The following is a 15,943-nucleotide window of genomic DNA, read 5'->3' as shown; positions in this document are numbered from 1 at the left end:
GAGCAGCGGCTGCAACCTTGAAGGTCTTCCACGCCTTGATGCTGTGTCTGCCTTTGCCCTCTGCATGCATAACCTGCGCAGTGGGGCATGGACATGCAGGAGCAGAGATGTTCCACTTCCTTCTTGGACCTGAGCCGGGAGAACTCAAGGAAAGCATGTTATTGCTTTAGTGGGCATTTACCAAAGACTTTAATTTATAGATCCAGCAGGTGTCCAGAGGTTTCTGGCTTCAGAGATTTAGTGCCAAGAACACCTGAAGATATCTTCCCACAGATGGCAGAGTCCTCCGCCATTTGCCTGAGTGGGCTTTTCTTCCCATGGTCCACGTGAGGCTCCAGCTTGCCACGCCATGGTACATGTGGCTCCATGCTGACAGCCCTCACTCACTGAGTCTTCTCTCCTCACCCAACCCTGCCTTACCTTAGTGCATAAAATCAACAGCCAGTGCTTCTTTTAAACCTAGGATAACCTTGAGAGTCAAATCATAACTGGTAATTAGATAAATGAGTTCTAGAACCAGATGTGCAAAGACTGAAGCTTGAGTGAATTACTTATCAGTAAAGAGGGCTTGGGAAAGCTTACTAAGCTGTCTGAGATTCATTTTACTCATATAAGAAGGAAGGCTAGTAAAAAGACAATAATGGAATTATTTTGAAGACACAAGAGTTTATACTTTTCTCAGGACAGCACTTGCCCAAAAGCAATGTGAGCATTGATGTTAGCAAATATATTCTCTTTCATTTGAAGGTAGAAATAACAACTTATAAATCTGCATCTTCAGAAAGGCCTACACTTGTGAGACACTAAAAAATTTGTAAACTGGTTTAATTGTTCATGCTACATGAGCTTTTAGTGAATGTCATAAGTTGTGAATTAATCTTCCTTTTTTTGTTCTTTTTCTAACCAATCAAGGTTTGTGAGCACAGAGTACATGGCAGGATGTGGGAATATGCACTGTTGTGGTGCTGTCCTTGGGGTCACATGAAATACCTTTTTGATGATTGAAATATGGAGTAAGTAGTACTATAGCGTAGCTAAATAGAGAGGCCACAGAACTTCAGAGACAGAAGACCCAACAGTATCTCCTGGCCACTGGTGATATAAAAAGAGCTCAGAGCTGCTGTTGCCCTTTTGACAGCTGCATCATACACCTGGTACCAAAGAACCAATAAAACTGAGTAATGAAACTGGATGATTCAGGAGTTATCCTGATCATCAAGAAATCATTCAAGAGAAGCTTAAGACAGACTTGAAAGTATGCCTGAAGATACAAGAGAGGGTTGTGTTTACTTATTTACTACTGGTGGGATTTCTTTCATAAACACTCATCAAAAGGCAAAGGGAAGAAAAGCAAACTCTCATTTGTGTATCTGGAGTTCCTGTGTACTTCCTCTGCTGTACAAAAGTTTGAGGGCATATTTAGAACTACTTTAGCTGAGTCAAATAGTTTTATTTGGTACCAATTCAAGCAAGAACCAGGCAACAAGCCATTTATGACTTAATTACTAGGCCATATTAAAACATGGCAATTTAATTGTAATTAGTGCTATAATAATTTATTTATAAAATGCCGCTATATGCATTTGCATTTGACAACCCATTTACTTTCAGCCTGGTACTGTGTGTGCCCCATTAAATTGTAAAGTGCAAGGTCATTAACCTGCAATTCCATTTGTGATCATGTTATTAAATTGCATCCTGTCCCTTCTCTGGTTGAGACCAAATTGCTAGATCATTTATCTGTAACTATTTAATTTCCCTCTGAACTTTCAAAAGCTCTTATCATTGCTAATTAAGCAGGTGTGACCTGTGCAGAAAGCATTTGGCGCTCCTGGAGCAGCTGGCCAGGATCCAAATTTGGGTCAAGCCTTTTTAGTGCTCTAATTTTCCTCTTATTTGCCTTTGGTCATTAGTGCTTTTGGCAGCCAGTACATGTTTTCATGTCCAGGGTCATTAGAATGTTGGAGCCTCTCAAGAGAGTACCTGGCATGTGACCAAATACATCACAGATAGATTGTGGAAGGAAAGCAACCCCTCTGCTGGAAGCCTACATGGCATTTAGTATTTGGTACTCGGGGCCCTTTCGTTAAGTGTTAGAGATAGCGGGTCTGAGATTCATGGTGGGAAACTTCCCAGGTAGCTTTCTAGTCACAGCGGAAACCTATGTTCCATAAGCGTGAAGCACACACTGTTCCAGTCCAGACTGGCCACGCTGCACACTACACTGAGTACTTCTGACCTACAGGGTGCAGTTCTAGCTGGTTTCCATGGCTGCCTCAAGAACAAAAGAAGCAGAAGGGAGGGACCATTTCTTCCCTACTGTTACCTGGAGAGTTACCTATTGGTGAGCTAGATAAAACTGGACATGGAAGCTTCAAACTCATGCTCTAGAAAATTCTCTATAATGCTCTAAGGAGGTGTCCCCTTAAGCCAAATTTTGCAAGACATGGACCTAATAGAGGGAGGTCTACTCAAGTTTACATGGATAATGATCTGACAAACTAAGATGTAGATTCAGAGCTGCAGGACTCGAGGACAAACCTTAATGTAGTGCCCTCTTGATTCACTGTGCATAGAACTAACTCGCACTTTCCCTGAGGCCAGATGTCCCATCTAAGGGTTATGCACAAGCAGACAGCACCTTACTGCTCTTCTTGCTGTCTCTCTACAGACAGCATTATGGTTGGATAAAAAATTTCACGTGGAAGCAGCAAGCCCAGAAAGTGCCGGGTGAAAACAATCAAATTGTACACAACGGCAGTGATGGATCATGCGCACATTCAAGTCCCAAAGATGAATTTTAATTGGCTTCTTTTTCAAAAGAACATACTATCGTTAAAAGTAGCCTTTTTTCTTGTGTCTCATCTGACTGGACTGTGATAGCTTGAACTTGAAGGATGGAGATTTTGTATCTCTTAATCATTCCAGAGTCTTTCTGTATTGCTTTCCATGGAGGCATTTAACTTTAATATAAGGTGCAGACTTTTATCATTATTGTAAATTATGAAGCGTGGGATTGGAACAGTATCCACTTGGGGCTCTGAAATATGTAAGACTAGTTTGCATTCATTAAACATCTGAATCTTGTGTCATTTGTGCCTTTCCTATGATTGTTTTTCTCTTTCTTGGCAGCCCAGTTATTTAGTTTTATGAATTACTCACTGATATAGATACTTTCTGATTACATCAAGACTGGAATGAAGTGAGAAAAAAATGCCCAAAATTTAAAAAACTGTAATGTATATGAAATTCAAGTATCAGATACAGAGAAGCCTTGAAGGCAGTGCCTCTGAGTTATAATAAGCTTTAATGGATTTACTTTTTAACATTTAATGTGGGTACTCCTAAAACTGCATTTATCCTATGGGCTATTTCCTGTGTTTACTTTTTTGTTTATTCTGAATAGAGCACTGACCTAAAACTCTTAGCAATCGTTACAATTCTCAAAAGGAATAGAAGTTTTCTTTGCAAAGCTAGCGTTTCATTGCTTTTGTTCTCGTTATTGGCCTTTCCAAAGAATCTCCCTGAGGCTCATCTATGATAGATAATTCTGGTGCATCAACTGGACTTGAATAAAAGCTTCCCAATAGTGTAGAGATCATAGCTGGGTACATCTGTGGGTGACAGATACGTAGGCCAGTATTCAGCGGGAAGACCAACCATGGAAGTGGATGGCACAGCCAGTAAGCATCGATGTTATGAAATGAGAAAGAAGAAAATTGTCCCTAACTGAAAGAGAGCCAGTCTTTGCCAATATCTTTAGATATCAGTCTCAATTTTCTTTAGCTTTGCAACACAGACTCGCATCAACAACTCACAGTGAATGTGACTGGGAAGGGAGAGGAGAGTGGGCAAGGAGAACGGAGAAAAAGAAAAAAGCATATTAAAATGTATTATGTGTGTGTGCCAATGGCAACTCCATAAAAGGGATATGGATATTATGTTCTGCAAATATGCAGTATAAAATAAAAATAAAATAACATAAAATGGCAAAATTCAAAACTTAGTAGATAAGATTGGACTTTCAGGGTAATGAAAATGTAGTTTTGCAAGGCCCAGCCAGACAGCTCAGTGGGTTAAGGCACCTGCTTATGCAGGGTGCAGTGGCCAGATTTCAGTCCCTGGCATGTTGTGCTGGCCCAGCCCCCTGGGTGTGCTGAGAAGTGATTGAGGCTGGGCGTGGGCACGCACACCTATAATCACAGGGCTTGAGAGGCTGAAAACAGGAGAACCACTGGGAGTCCGATCTACTTAGTGAGACCCTGTAGACCTTGTAGACCGTGTAGTGCCTGTATAAAATACAGAAAGAAAAAGAAAATGTAGTTTTGCAAAAATAAAAGAGTAACTTGAATTCTGTAATTTTCTTTTTCTCCTTTTCTAACCTGCCTACCTTGACTTGTAATAGAGCTTTCACTTATCTCTGAGCTTTCCATCCACCATGTGGTTCTGTCATGGTTTTAGACCTGGCACTGCCCAAGAGCTTCCAGAGACTATTGAGTCAGTTTCAGAGTTCCAGCCCTGAGCAGTGGAGCGCGCTGAGAGAAGCCGTTGTGCTTTGCTACTGGGATAAGAGAATTATTGGCAAATGGTGATGCAGCACTGGAAAACCCTTCAGGTGCATTACTAGGCTCTGCAAAGCACTTTCTGATTACAACGCATGCTGTCCTTCATTAGTCACAATAACCATTTGCAGTAAGTGATGACTTTATTGTCCTTATTTTTTTGATGAAGAAATTGAGGCTAATGAATGTTAGAGTGGCCTGAATTCACATGGTACCAAGAAAGCATCCAATCTGGGATTACACTGTTCTCAATGTCATCGAGTCTGCTAGATGCTTTTGTGTTGACTTGAACCCAAGGCTTCACCTGATTATTAGGAGCACAGTGGAACAGCTGAAACAATTTTCTAGGAACAACAAAATTGAAAGTACGGGAATAAAATAATTTATACAAATTGTAAGGAATATTAAATACCCTATATTTTCAATATCTTTCTGCTTAATTTCTTTTAGGCTATCAGGGAGAGAGAAGATTATAAAGTCCAACTACTCAATTCTCTCTTGTTTCTGTTAGGTGTTAGATCATACCACCATAGAAATGCATTTTTGTAGTCTAATTGTGCTGACCCAGAAATTATACAGCAACCCAGACCTTACCGTATGAGTTGTCTGAATAACTCCATTTATACTTGAACAGTTAGGAAAAACACATTGTTTTTAATCTGGGTGTTTCGGACACTAACGTATTTCATTTGTTTGTAGTTCTACTGTTTCCTACAGTTTTGCCCTCATTCATTTATGCTAACAAATGACTCTGCATTTGCAACATGAATACCATATGAACACAAGAGTTATTATTGTGAAAAGCTGGTTTAAATAAGACTATGACACTCCAACCTGGATGACATAGTGAGCTCAGGCCAGCCTGAGCTATATAACTAGACGCTATCTCAAAACATCAAAAATAGATAAAATAAAATAAAGGCAAACCACTTGAAAACAATAAAAGTTAGAGAAACATTTCTTTATTAGGTTTTGGGGTATTGCTGAATTTAATTTTTTTCCTTTGTCTCTCTTCAGCAGGTCTGGTGTGTTTTCCTGAGATTAATTGCATTAGCTATGTTTCATGATTCAGTGAAATTATAATAACATTTTTGATGCACAATCATTTATCACCTAAGCAGGGAGCTACTTCTTTCTCTGCTGTGCACTCCATAATCTTAGTCTAAATCCTAACTCTCAGTGTTTCTAGTTCAAATATCTCAGGATAAATTGGGAACTTACTAATACATCCCTCAGCAAGAGTGTATCACCCACACGGAAAACATGAAAAATCCATGTAATAAGAGATTGTTGTTTGGTAACAAAGTTATTAATTTCATGGAAAGAAATAAATTTAACATAAAATATGGGCTTTTTCATAAATTTTATTGCTTATTTAAGTTGATGTATTTTTATAGGTTTTATTCTGATACTTTTATATAGAGCTATTCAATGTAAGTATAAACAGATTTTTGTTTTGTCTCTTATTTTTCAGGTACCAGGGATTGAACTCAGAACCCTGCACTTGCTAGGCAGGCACTTACGTTGCTCATAAGTACTGTAGTTTAATATGCTAGGTTAGTTCATATGAAACAGCTAAAGAAAATCAAAGAAAAAAATGACATCTGCACTTATTGTGTAAATTAAGTACCAAATAATATTGCCAAATACCAACTGAATTGAGTACTAATCAGACTAGCAGTTGAAGCCTTTTTAAAATCATTTCATTTATTTATTTGTTTATTTATTTATTTTTTTGGCCCGTGGTCTCCCTACATACCTTGGACTCATAGTGATCCTGCTGTCCTAGCCTCCCCAGTGCTGGAATTACGAGCGTGCGCCACCATGCCTGGTTGTGGGGTGCTGGGGGAGAAACCTGGATCCTTGTGCTTGCCAGACATCGCTTAGACTGCTGAGCTATCTCCCTAGCCATGAAGTCTTAAACTAAGGGAGGGGAGCTTTGGTAAAAGTATATGCGCTTCCTGCTTCTATCAACTATAGAGATACTTTCTCCTATTTAACGTTTATAGCTTGGATCTGGTTCTGAATGTAATTCACAGTGCTTGTCATTTAAATTCCATTAGTGCAATTGAAGAACAATAGGTTTTATTTTCCTTAAGCTCTATTTTCCTTCTCAAATTGTGGTCATTTATCTTGTGTATACACAAGTAATCAAGCTACTTATTTTCCTTACACTTTTCTTTGAGAAGTAATGTAATCAAGTTTCCTAATTTTACAGATGAAAATAGGTCCTGTGTGTGTGTGTGTGTGTGTGTGTGTGGCTTGTCCTTTTCTTATTCACAAGCAGGGTTTTCAAGTATTTTGATGTCAGGCATTTACTAAGTACATATTTTATATAAAGTCATTGAGGTGGAGTACAGAACAGAACTCCACAGATGCTGGGCATAGAGATGCACACCTATACTTCCAGCTCTTGGCATAGTAGGCAGCAGGATCACCATGAGTTCAAGGTTGAAATGTCTACTTAGTGAGTTCAAGGCCAGCCTAAACTGCATAATGAAACCCTACCTAAAGAAAGGCAAGATCAAACAAAACAAAACAAAACAGAACACTGTAAATCAAACCAAGTCAAAACAAAACAAAACTTCAGAAGTCTAATGGAGAGGTTGTTGTAACAGAATTGAGAAGGGCAGTGAATTCACAAAGAGAGACATAGATTTGGTTTGGTTTTTAAAAAATTAGAGGATTCAGAGTAATTGTGGAGACACAGGAAATGGAGTCATAAATTACACATGAATAGAATTGATCAAAGAGTAATGGGTCAAGGCAGAAAACAGAACAAAGCAGTTCCCCGTGAGAGGAATTATTGCACGCTGTGCAAAACTCATGTAAATAGGTTGTGCTAAGCTGCACCAAAGACTAAGATGCATTTAAGGGCTATACCAACAGACTCAGACCAATAGCACTACTACCTGCTTCCATTCTGATTCTCAGCCAGCATTTCATCTCTGCAACAACAAATTCAAAAACTACTTAAGAACGTGATAATTCTGGTATTAACTGTGTGGGCAGAAAAGAAGGCAGCTAGCGGCTTTGACAATGGCTTGTCATGCCAAGTGGAGAGGGAAGGGACTGAAAATTTAAGCCAGGATCATACACAGCATTCACTGAGCATCAACTCTAAGCTAGCTCATCCCTCCTACCCAGTAGAAAAGACTACTGCCTGAGTAACTGTCTCTGCTTCCCAGGCAGGTGGGTCCTTTATGACAGTCTCATGAAGAACTTGATACCAATGAATGAGAAATAAAGTCATCAAGTGTTTTGGTAAGGACATTTCTACCACTAAATTTTGAGAGTTTAAGATTATGTAAACCAAATCAAAAGTATGAGAAAAGAGAATAGAATTGAATTTTAGAGGCCAAATGATGAAAAGTTAAATCTGTTTTGCAATTCCATCATCTCTAAGGATTTTCTACATTTGGAAAGATTGCAGATATGTAGTCCTTGGACTGTTCAAAATTTAATCAGATGATGCATGTGAAAGGACTTTACAAAGTCATTTTTTGTTTTGAATTGAAATAATTATTTTATCATATATATTTATGAGGTATAGTGATATATGCCAGAGAGGCTATGTCCATCCATTATATATATATATATATATATATATATAACTTTACCCCATAAATATATATATGTATATATATATATACATATATATATATAATTTTTACAGTATCTATCATACCAAATCATATATTGTTCCTTTTTAAATAAGAACATTCCAGATTTTCTCATTTATCTATTTTCAAATATTTCATATAATATTGTAAACAATAATCACCTTATAGGGAAATAGAGTGCCAGAATTTGTTCCTCTTATCTCTCTGTCCCATTGTACCAGTTGACGACTCTGTCTCTGTCCTACCCCTCCCCGAACTCGGGCAACCACTAGGCACTAGGCTACTCTCCTCTTGTGATACTAACTTTTTCAGATTCTACATATGAGTGAGATTATAGAGTATATGTCTTTGAAGTTCTTGGTTTGTTTTACTTTGCATAATTTCTTTTTGGCTTATCCATGTTACTGCAAATGACAGACTTCCATTTTTTTATTGTGGTTAAATAATATCCCATTAGGTATATATACCACTTTCTCTTTATTCATTCATCTTCTGAAAGATATTTAGGTTGATTCATATCTCCGCTACTGTGAATAGCTTTGTAATAACAAAGCTCTTTGTGAATGTTCCCTTATACATTTATTTTTTGGTAAATGTATATGTCCTTGGAACTTGCAAGGCTCAGAGAAAAATTTCAAGGGTAAGCTTGCATACAGCAAAAATATGATGCTCAAAAGAGGCATGGTAGAAACCCCCTCCTCTGCTACTTTTTCCAGTGCAACAGCTAGAGGGAGGTACCTCCCAGTGTAAGACCTATCAGAACTCCTCTCGGTGCAGGAAGGCTGCCCGGTGGAATCTTCCTCCTGTGTCCTCTTGTCATCTTTCTGGGCCAGAAGGTTGGAAAGATAGAGAGGCTATGTCCATTATCAGCTGAGAGCTCTCAATCCTGACATTTGGAACAATCATTTGACCTCCTCCTGCTGCTCCTCAAAGACAACTTAGATTCTTCAAAGAGACAAAACAGAAACATCAGAAGTATCACAGTTAAAGATAACTTCCAGAAATATTTCTGAGTAGAATGCATAGGTAGAGACCTACGCCCAGAGGAGGCAGGTCTGGTTTCTAGGCCGGTCTCTCCACTCAGTCACCTTGGCATCCTTAGGAGTTCATCCTACCACTTTGTTCTCCCCTATGTAAACTGAGCATGAAAGTCCATCTTTTCTTCTTGATGAACTCGTTTAATTGTATGAATGTAATCTTGAAAGAGTTATTTAAATTTCCTGAAGTTCAGTTGTCTTGTCTATAAAATGGTCACAAGGATGACTTTATCACAGCATTGATGCACACAGAGAAAAAAATTACAGGTCCAAATATAGTATCAGGCAATTAGAAAGCTTTCTCTAATGATTAACTCCATTCTGTCCTCTATAGACTATGTGAAAGTGGAACATTATTGGTGTAATTGTAAAAACTTTGTCAGACATTTAGTTGCTTCTACTTTTCTTTGGGTTTTTTACTTAAAAATTATACAGGGTATGATTACTTCTAATACATGTTTTCTGTATCAAATAATAGGTAGGAAGCAAAAATAAATGTTATTTATGTATTTATTTTTTCTGTATTTAGTACAGGGTCTACAGGGTCTCACTACACAGATCGAACTGAGTGACCCTCCTGTTTTTTCAGCCTCCCAAGCACTGGGATTACAGGCGCACATCATCACACCCAATCTCAATCACCAATTCAATCACCAAAACATTGACAGGTTTTTTGTTTTTGTTTTTGTTTTTTTTTTTGGGAGACTTCAGTTACAGCATGTGGACTTGCTTTTTGCCCCTTCTTGTTTTCTGGTTCAGTGTTTTTATCTCCACTCAACATGCAGTATAACCAGGTAGAGATGTATATTTCCAAAGGCTTATTTTGTACATCTTGGGTGATTGAAGAGGCTTTCTGGGATAATTTTGACAACATGAAACTTTCATGTTACATGTTCAATATATAATTTAATTGAACCCCAGGTCCCTGTGTCTGCCTAAGCAGGTGCCATAATCTGCTGCACTATCTGGCCAGCCTGAAGCAAAAGTAAAATTTTAAAAATTGACAAATAAATAGGTTGATCCAAGTTAGAGAATAATTTCCTTGTAAGAATCCAGTTATCCTTTAGGAAATCTATAAAATTCATTAAACATAATAGAAACACAATTGCAATAGAAACTAAAAAGGAATGATAACAAAAACATTTTTTTTAATAACATGTCATGCTATCTTCTTCCTGTCAATACATTTCTGTTGGGTTTCAGCTTCCTATATCACAAAATACTGCAGTTCAACACAAGGTTCTTCCATCACTCATATTTTTTAGGTCTGTGTTGCTCTGACCATATTTCTGAACCTTTAGCATGGATGAAGTTTTCACTAAAAGAGAAAGTACAAGATTTATCACTGGGAGCAGGCAGAAAGCAAAGTCCAGGTGAGATTGTGAATGAATAACCGCATTTCCAGCAGGAGACAAGCAAATGCCTCTCAGCAATGCGTCCCAGCTAATAGCCACCTCTTCAGCGCTTTGCTTAATGAGCTGCTCCAGCAGCAGGTTTTGCTGCAGGTGACTGACTCATAGCTCTTTCCCAGGCCCCTGCCTCTTTCAAGGAGGGTGTTGTTTGGGACCTTTTCTTCAGACAAACTTAATACAGTTGAAGTTCGTTATAATCTCATTGCTGGGCAAGAAAAGTAAAAGCACTCTGCATCATGAAGAGCATTTTGGTGAATTTAACTCAATGCACAATTAGTTTTGCAAGGCACAGGCTGTAAACCAGCTGAAGCTAATAGAAGCTTTTTATTGATGGAAGTGTTTCCACTGCACTGTGGCAAACCATGTGGAGATAAAATGTGGGCCTCTTTTCACCTGGATGTAATCACTGGATGTAAGAGATGTAGCCTCCGTTCAAAGAAAAAAAAAAAAAAAAAAAAAACAAAACATTGACAGGCTTTTTTTTTTAAAGCAGGGAGACTTGAGTTACAGCATGTGGACTTGCTTTTTGCCCCTTCTTGTTTTGTGGTTCAGTGTTTTTATCTCCACTCAACATGCAGTATAACCAGGTAGAGATGTATATTTCCAAAGGCTTATATTGTACATCTTGGGTGACTCAAGACACTTTCTGGGATAATTTTGACAACATGAAACTTTCATGTTACATGTTAAATATATAATTTAATTCTAGTCAGGTAATCAATTTTCTTTCTTTTTTTCTTTTTTCTCCAAAGATTGACAATTCTAAGTCATTGATAATGTTAGCTATAGGTGGAAATGTGCCTTCTCACACAATTAGGATGGGACTCTTAGAAAAACATGTCCATAAAGCAATTTTTAAAATAATTATCAATTTAAAAATGTGTAAATTATATAGCTTTGCAATATAAGAAATAGAAATTGTAGGGATAGCAAGATAGATCAGTGGACTGAGTGCCTGTTTAGGCCAGCACTGGGACTAGGATTTGATCTCAGACACCACATGTAGCACAGGACCTGTCCCCGGGCTCACTGAACGGACCAACAAGACTGGGCATGGTAGTACATGCCTGGGTCCTAGTGCTGGGGTGGCTGAAAACAAAAGGATCATCAAGAGTCGGAGCTGCATATAGTGAGACCCTGAGCAAAAACATTTAAAAAAAAAGTAGAAATCATTTTCAGACATTTAAGATGGAGACCTTTACTACAGTATTGATTTTATTAGCAAAACAAACTCATTAATAGGTCTATATCCTTAAATCCTTAGATATCATATATTGCGTTTACCATAAAATTGTAATTCTTTTGCTTGTCCTATGATGCCCTGAGTGATCCCTTTCAGCTACATCTCTGGGCTTTTCTTGTGTTCTCTACTACATGGTCATCTACACAATAGTCATCCTTTTCTTGACTAAGTTGGGCATCCATCAAAGTAGAATGGAGAAATAGATCATATTCAGACTAATAACAAGTTTATAACTAATTAATAATATATTTATATAGACAAAAAATCTCCTAGACAAAATCCTTATATAGAAAATAGGTGTGTCTCTGCACGTGTGTGTGTGCATTCACTTACACCCTTAAGTAGCCTTTGCTCTTCTAGAATGTTCATCGTCTTTCTGACTGAAAATCCTAAAGAAACCTTTGAAAGTACTACTTTCCAGCCTAGTCCCTTCCTCCTTGTCTTCACAGAGGTTTGCAAAACCCCACAATATCCAGCTTATTTCCTATTCTTTGCCTGGAGAATTTACTGTACTAAAGACTGCACTCAGCATTATTTTTTAATATAGCAGTAAGTTTTTCATCAAAATGTAATTTGTCCAAGGCTTATATCCCCTTTACATAAGCATAGTTTATATTTTCTCCTCAGTAGACTCTTTGTTAAACAGTCAATAGGTCTATTTCTGATTAGAGGGTGAGAGAAGTTAAACAGCTTATTTGTGATGATCCTGGTGGTGAGTAATATGGTGGACATTTAATCCTAAATCTGCTTGATTCCATCCCCAATTATAAAGCCAAGAAACTGGCTGAGAATAGTAGACAGTAAAATTTAAGTCTTAGCACCTTTGTCTCTTGCCCAAAATCACACCCTAGATAAGATAAAAGAAGAAGAAACAAATGCTTGGTTACACTGTCTTTAAAAGGTTCAGCGAGATCAGGGTCATGGCTCTGTCCTCCCGTATCAGAGATGATCAGACACTCTTTGGACAGCATAAGTTGTAGCCTTAAGGTGAAGAAGTGTTTTACACTCTCCCCAGTGCAGACATGACTTATATTGGTAAAAGTCCAAGTCTCAGTTCACTCAGAACCAGAAAGATGGCTAAGTGACACAGTGCTATCCACTTTCCAGGGAGTTCCAGCACCTGATCTTGGATGACACTGAGGTCACATTGTCTCTTCTTTTGCCCCAGGACTGTGGTGTTGGTATCCACAGCTGAAGGGATGGAATGCTCCATGATTAATACTCTATGGTCAGAAGAAGCACCTTTTAAACTTGCACGCATTATTGATTTCTTACTTTAAGGGCACTAATTGCATTTCTCACCTTTTATAGTTAACGTGGGTCACTATTTCCATAGTATCAGGGGTCAGCTTTGTCTTTTTGGCTGTGTTTGTGTCATTGATTTTGTAAACAGCATCACTGAAAACTAAAAAGTGTAAGTCAGTAAGTTACAGAAGTGGAAATGTGTGGTTTGAACCGCTTTTTTTTTTGTACTGGGAATCAAACTCAGGACTCCATGCTTGCCAGGCAGGCACTGTGACACTGAGCTACAACCCGGGCCTTACCTGAACCTCTTGGGCATTGTTTCTGTCATATCACTGGCCCTTTCAACTTCCATCCCGTGTCTGCAGTGGGTCTTGCCTCCTCAAGACCGGATTAGCTAGATACTTTCTCAGTGTCTATTCATTTTCACAAATCTTGGTTTGCAAAATGCATTTCATGATTATCCTAACAATGAGGAGAGGAGAATGTTGGTTTCTCCTCCAGAGGATTTTAATAAAGATTAAGTAGACAGCTCCAGGAAGAAGTACACCACAGGTCAAGGGAGTGATATAGTTGTGGAATGCACTTATCTTTGTGATACAAAGAAAATAATTTTATTTAAACTAATGTAAATAATAGAGTACAGATTGGGTTGAGATTTTTTTTGGGGGGGGCTGGGGAGAGTTTGAGACAGTGTCTCACTATGTGGTTCAGACTGGTCTTGAACTCATTATGTAGCCCATGATGACCTTAGGTTTTCAGCACTTCTCTTCCCTTGGCATTCCTAGAGTTGAGATTATAGGTGTGACCACCATGCCCAGCTAAAAAGGTACTTTAAGGATATAAAGCTATAAAATATTTCCTGAATACAAAATCTATGAACTAGAAAAATAGACAAAAGTTGCAATTCTATTGCTTTGTCTCTGACTTTGTTTCTGTCTTTGATCTCTTCCTTGGATCCCTTAATTTTTATCTCTGCTTACCTCATCCCCTTTGTCCCTGACTTCTATTTCTGCACCTTTCTCCCCTATGCAGATCCAGTCTGTGACCATTAGTTGTGATACAACCACTTGCCTGGATTAGGAAACTCCAAGGGGGGTAATAAAACACTTCTGGTTGGGTGTGCCTGGGTGGATCATGGAGGCCCCATCTTGGTACTGCATCTGGCCCTTGACCATTCTTCCCAGGTACTGATTCACTGCTCTTCCTCCCAACAATTTTGAACCAAGTGGCTTTGCTTTTCCATGCCCTTCTGCCATGATTCTGCCTTGGAGTCAACCAATCAGGATGTGAGTCCTTAAAACATTGAGATAACTTAAGCTTCTTCTGATGTCAGATGCCTGAACCACCTGACTCTAGTTCTAGATCTCTTCTAGTTCTTCTCATATAAGTCTGGGTGATCTTCTTTTGGGACTTATGTTGTTATGGGTTCATAAATTTAAAATATATATTAATATTACTACTATGTATTAATGCATTCACTTTCCTGGCTGGTTGGTTATGATTTTCATCTGGATGTGCCCCAGAAATCCATGGGCTCATGAGTAGATCTACTGGGAGGTGACTGCATCATGAGGTGTGTGATACTCATTAATGGATGTTGAAGGTAAAATCTGTCTGTGGATGTGGGTTACTGGAGAGGGTTTCTCTCTCCCACTTCTCCCTCTGTGTCTCTCTGTTTCCTGACTGTAATACCATGAGCAATTCTCCTCTATGATGCTCTCTGCCATATGTTCTCACATAGGAGTCAGCTAGGTATGGGCTGAAACCTTTGTGTACTACGAGCCAAAGTAAACATTTCTCATTTGAGTTGTGGGTATTAGATACTGTGTGCTGCCTACAAGAAAGCAAGTAAGACCTGGTTCTTTTCTAAGCAGCCTCATTTTTTTGTTCCACCTAGGCAGGGATTGCATTCATAACTCTAGCCTTGCAAGTACTGCCTTCTTAGCAAATGAATAGCAATGTACTAATGAACACTTCAGTCTTACCCATACATTTGCACGTACAACCTTTTATAAATTCTATCTTGGTATGTCCCAAAGAATGACCTTTTTGTGTCCTAGTCATGCCAATAGCTGATGCTACTTACAAATCTTTCCAATGTTGAATGACAGATTTTATTTGTGAAGGCAAATGTTTCCTGGTTGACTTCGCTTGTATGAGAAAGTGTCTCCTTTGGGACACTGGGCTGGATCCATCCTCAGTGATACCCTCACCCCATCCCCATCTCTCCCACGAAAGAGGACTGCCATTCCTGCCCATTCAGTGATATAGTATCGGGCTCTCTATTTTCACATTACTGTGCAATTAAAAGAAGAAGAAGAAGAAATCTGTCACAAAAAAATAAATAAAAATTAAAAAAAAAGATATCTGTCACTTTCTCTTATGCTGAGTTGGTTATATCAGCTAGGAGTTCTTGGTCTTTTGTCCTTAGGAGAACACACAATCTAATGGATGTTTGCCCTAAGGTGCCTGCTAGTATGAGGATAAACTGTTGGGATAAGGCTGAACAGAAAAGTAATAGCAGTAAAGGCCCAGATTGATAGGAGGGATTCCTGTTCTTTCTTGGAGGTGGGGGAATCCATACAAAGGAGTGGGAAGACTACACATTTGGATATACTTATGCACAATTTAGTTCAAATAAATCTCTTTCAATTACTAGCTATTCTTTCAGTGTAATTTAATGTGTGGGTGGACATGAAGGTTTTTATAGCTGGAAGCCCATCACTGTTTTTTTTTTCTTTTCAAAGTTTTATTGATAAACATATAGCAATGAGACAGTTTCAAATCAAATCGAAAGTACAGTTTCAACAAATAATACACT

Source organism: Octodon degus, unplaced genomic scaffold (genome assembly GCF_000260255.1).
Source record: "Octodon degus isolate 3935 unplaced genomic scaffold, OctDeg1.0 scaffold00042, whole genome shotgun sequence".
Taxonomy (NCBI): domain Eukaryota; kingdom Metazoa; phylum Chordata; class Mammalia; order Rodentia; family Octodontidae; genus Octodon; species Octodon degus.
This window is presented reverse-complemented; position numbering follows the sequence as displayed.